General features: G+C 40.6%; 1 non-coding gene across 1 annotated transcript; it reads right to left on the reverse strand.

Moving 5' to 3' along the window:
• Positions 1 to 4,035: 4,035 nt before the first annotated feature.
• On the reverse strand, positions 4,036 to 4,096 carry LOC112128637 (U7 small nuclear RNA). Its single transcript, XR_002911127.3, has one exon. It is a non-coding gene; the product is annotated as a U7 small nuclear RNA (small nuclear RNA).
• Positions 4,097 to 4,723: the final 627 nt, after the last annotated feature.

The following is a 4,723-nucleotide window of genomic DNA, read 5'->3' on the forward strand; positions in this document are numbered from 1 at the left end:
AACTGAGATCAAGAAACTTACAAATTCATAAAGATGTCTGTTGTGTTGGAAAGGAGATGTGGCTAGGTCTAAACTTGTGCCTCTTGACTTATGCTAAGGCCTGTGAGTTCAGATAGGCTAGAAAAATTGGTCTGTGGTTGTTCTTAGCTTGTTTCAGTCTAACTTTTGCATCAAGAAGTGGAGTTTAATGCAGCATGGAACCAGACTCTTCCTTCTTTGATAGAGACAGGAAAAGAAGACGAACCCATGTCTGGGTTTTTCCTGACACGCGTTAGCCAATGACTTGTGCAAGGCTCCTCTTTGCCCTAAAAACACACACACGACAAAGTAACTGGCAGATGGGTGGATCTCCCTTCCAATTTGTAGGGTGTCAATTTTTAGAAGTTCAACCTTGATGGAAAGATTTGAAGCGAGGGGATATTGTTGAGGAGAAAGAAAGATTGAACCAGATCTTGTGAAGGATAAGTGGAGAATGGTGGAGGAGGAAATCACCACCATTGGCAAAGATATGGAAGCAGAAAAGAAACTTACAGGGCATCAACAATGAGCAATTCAATTTGACTGAAATATAAGGCGTTTGAAGTGAAAGTTGTGGAAGTAAGAGGGGAGGGTATATAGAATATGGAAGACTTTAAATACCAGACCCAGGAGTATGAATTCTACTCAGTAGGCAATGAGGAGCCTATTAAATAAAATCTAAGCAAAAATTGGAGCCCTGCAGGAGAGGAAAACTTTATTTTATTTTATTTTTTGAGATAGAGTCTCACTCTGTCACCCAGGCTGGAGTGCATTGGCACAATCATGGCTCACTGTAGACTTGATCTCCTGGGTTCAAGCAATCCTCCCATCTCAGCTTCCCAAGTACCTGGGATCACAGGTGTGCACCACTATGCCTGGCTAATTTTTATTTTTTATTTTTGTAAAGATGAGGTATCCCTATGTTGCCCAGGCTAGTCTTGAACTCCTGGGTTTAAGTGATCCTCTCCCCTTGGCCTCCCAAAGTGCTGGGATTATAGGTGTGAGCTACCGTGACTGGCTGAGGACAACTTTTATTTCACTTACACACACCTCCATATAAACTCAACTGGAGCTATTTATAACTGCATGACTTGTGATTGCCCACTGAAGATGGTGGCAGAGTATTTTATCCCCACTCTTTTCTTCCTGACTACCACTATGTATCTGAAAGTAAGACCAAGGCAAAGAACTGTTAGATACAACATAAATGAGTGGAGTTTATGTTTTCCAACTCTTAGGTCAGTTGGTTCATTTAACAAACATTTTTGAGCACCTTTTTAGGTACAGTAGATATAGCCATTAATGAATACAGTTTTAGGGGAAACATTGGTTCTTGACTTTTATCTACTGTATATCTTTTTTCTTATTTTTTTTTTATTTTTTTTTGAGACAGAGTCTCACCCTTGTCACCCAGGCTGGAATGCAGTGGTGCGATCTTGGCTTACTGCAGCCTCCGCCTCCGGGATTCAAGCGATTCTCCTGCCTCAGCCTCCTGAGTAGTTGGGACTACAGGCGTGTACCACCATGCCTGGCTAATTTTTGTATTTTTAGTAGAGATGGGGTTTCGCCATGTTAGCCAGGCTGGTCTCGACCTCAAGTGATCCACCTGCCTTGGCCTCCTAAAGTGCTGGGATTACAGGCATAAGCCACCACTCCTAGCCTTATTTTTAGATACAGGGTCTCAGTCTGTTGCTCAGGCTGGAGTGCAGTGGCGTGATTATAGCTCGCCACAGCTTCAAATTCCTGGGTTCCAGTGAGTCTCCTTTCTCAGCCTCCCAAGTAGCTGGGACTATAAGTGTGTGCCACTGCACTCAACTTCTATTGCGTCGCTTATTGCCTCAATGTTTAATTTTTTGGATTTGATGCTTTTATAGTGCTCCTTATAAAGCCCCTGGTCTGAGCCATCATTATCTCTTGCCTAACTCTTTTCATAACCTCTTAACTGGGCTCACGGCTTTTATTCTTGAGACTAACCACACATAGAAGCCAGAACAATGTCATGAGAGCAGAAATCTGATCTCATCCCTCACCTTCATAAAACCCTTCCATGGCTTCCATTACACTTAGATTAAAATCCAAATGTCTCTGCACCCCCACAATGTCCTGTGTGTTCCCACCCCTGTCAAGACCTCTGATCTTACCCCCTACCTCTCTCCTCGATTCACAATGCTCTATCCTCACTGGCTCCTGGCTATTCCTTGAACACTCAGTGGATTCCTGCCCCTGGACCTTTACTCTTGCTGTTTCCTCTACTTGGAATATTCTCCTACCAGATTCCAACATGGCTGTGCCCTCCCCCACCCAATGCCACTCAGATCTCTGCTCAAATGTCAGCTCTTCCAGAGCCACACTCCAACTAGCTGTCTTGACGGCACTCTGCTACCTGAAATTAAACTTTTAATGATTTATTTGCTTTTTGTTTTCTTTTTGAGACGGAGTGTTGCTCTATTGCCCAGGCTGGAGTGCAGTGGTGCGATCGCGGCTCACTGTAGCCTCAACCTCCTGGGTTCTGGTGATCCTCCCACCTCAACCTCCTGAGTAGCTGGAACTACAGGCACATGGCACCATGCCTAGCTAGTGTTTTTTTTTTTTTTTTTTTTTTTCTTTTGTAGAGAAGGGATTTTGCTGTGTTGCCCAGGCTGGTGTCTTGTTTATTTTGTGTATTGCTCATTAAAATGTAAGTTCTGTAAAGGGAGTATTTTGCCTACTTCTTCATTGTGCTATCTCCAGCACCTAGAACACACCTGGACAATAGCACACAATAGGTATTCCTGAATGAATGATGATTATTATTGGGACTTCCTTTACAACTTGGGAAGAAAGTGGTTTCATTATTCCAAAAACGTAGTATCTACCTATACTTGTTTTCCTCATTTATTGCATCTCCATACTTGCCCCTTACGACTTTTGCAATTCCCAAATAAATGACATCCATTGTAGGCATATTAATGGCAGTCTGCTAGTAGCAAAGTTCATTTCTGATTTGAATTCTTTTGGCTGCTGTGAATAGTTTTTCTCTGGTTGTTAGTAATTAAAACAAACAAGCAGAAAGACTTATATTATTCTATCTCATTGCCAAATTGGATATTGCTCAACTCAAAATTAAATGTACACACACCCATAAAACTAGCCAAACTGGCTATTACAATTACATAAAGTTCCTTGTGTTCATTAGCAGTGTTGCCTTTCATGGGTTTATCCTGTTTGGCATATACATCAAAGTAACAGTCATAAAGACTTCTACAAAAATTTGGAGCATGTAGATGTGGAAAAATTTTTAAGATTTTTTTTTGTTTTTTTCCAGCTACTTTGCAACAAAAGCATACCTTGTTATTGTGATAAAAAGCTTAAGGCACGACATATAAAAAATTCAGTATTTTGTCAAAGCTTGGTAATTTAAGCCCACGGCCAGAGTCACCTAAAAATGGCAGATATGATTCAGTTTTGTATTCTGCATTTTGGGAATTAGTGTCAGAATACCAGCTCTGATCTCTTTAGTGAATGATTCATTTACTAACATGATTAACAATTCTGAGAGCCAGCCATGTTGGCCACTAATATCAGATTTTTAGAAGCTGCTTACGGAATTGTGGGTATGTTCGTTTGAACTGGGGTGGGAGGTCCTAAATCTGCTGTTCTGATTTGTAGTGGTTTTATTTGAACCCAGAGAATGAGCTTCTCATGATTTCCAAAGCAGCATATTTTCTTATGGGTGGTTCCTATTCATGAGAAAAATAAAATAATAACAGATAGTTTAGGGGAATTAAGAATAAAAATGAGTGATGAAGCTTCACTCATAGATTCAGTTCATAGAGGCTTGGGGAGTGTGTTGAGTAAAAAAAAAAAAAAAAAAAAAAAAAAAAAGATAGCTTCAGTTCATTGATCCAAAGGCATAGCTCTGTACCTTTTTGAATATAAGGAATTCAGAAAAATTGGGGCAGAAAGTCAGATTGAGTTTGTTGTATTATTATTTGTTTACATGTCTGTGTCTTTCTTTTGTGTGTGTGGCGGATGGGGGAAGGTTTCCAGTAAATATTGGAAAACCTGCTAGACAAATTTTAAAACACCTGTAACACGTATGTGTTTGTTTCCTTAAAAAAACTTTTTTTTTTTTTTTTCTTGTAGAGACAGGGTCTCACTATGTTTCCCAGGCTGGTCTTGAACTCCTGGCCTCAAGCAATCCACCTGTCTCAGCCTCCCAAAGTGCTGGGATTAGAGCATGTGTGTGTCTAAGAGTAGACTATGAGCTTCTTGGTGGCAGAACCTTATTCATGTTTCTTTCCCATTGTCTGGCATGGCACTGTGTGTAGCTTAGTAACAATGATGGTTGTGATGATGCTGATAATGGCCTCTATTACTCAGCTTCCTGTATGCTAGGCACTATGCTAACTGCTTTGCATACATTATTTTATTTAATTCTCATAACAATCCAGGTGGAAAGTAACAAACAGTATATTATGTCCATATGTTGTGAGGAAACTGAGGCTTAAAGATATTCATGGACATGACCATGGTCACACAGCTAGTGAAGTGTTGGACCTGGAGTCTAAAACCATTTCTGTTCTTTGTCCCAAGCCCATGTTGTTTATTACTACGCTCTATATTTGTTGCCTGAATTAATGACAGAGTGGTTAACCAAGGTCCCCTGTCCTACCCAGGCCCCATGACTCAGTAAAGAGTTAAAATGTGACAAACAGAACTGGAC

This window comes from Pongo abelii, chromosome 14, assembly GCF_028885655.2.
Source record: "Pongo abelii isolate AG06213 chromosome 14, NHGRI_mPonAbe1-v2.0_pri, whole genome shotgun sequence".
NCBI classification, from domain to species: Eukaryota; Metazoa; Chordata; class Mammalia; order Primates; family Hominidae; genus Pongo; species Pongo abelii.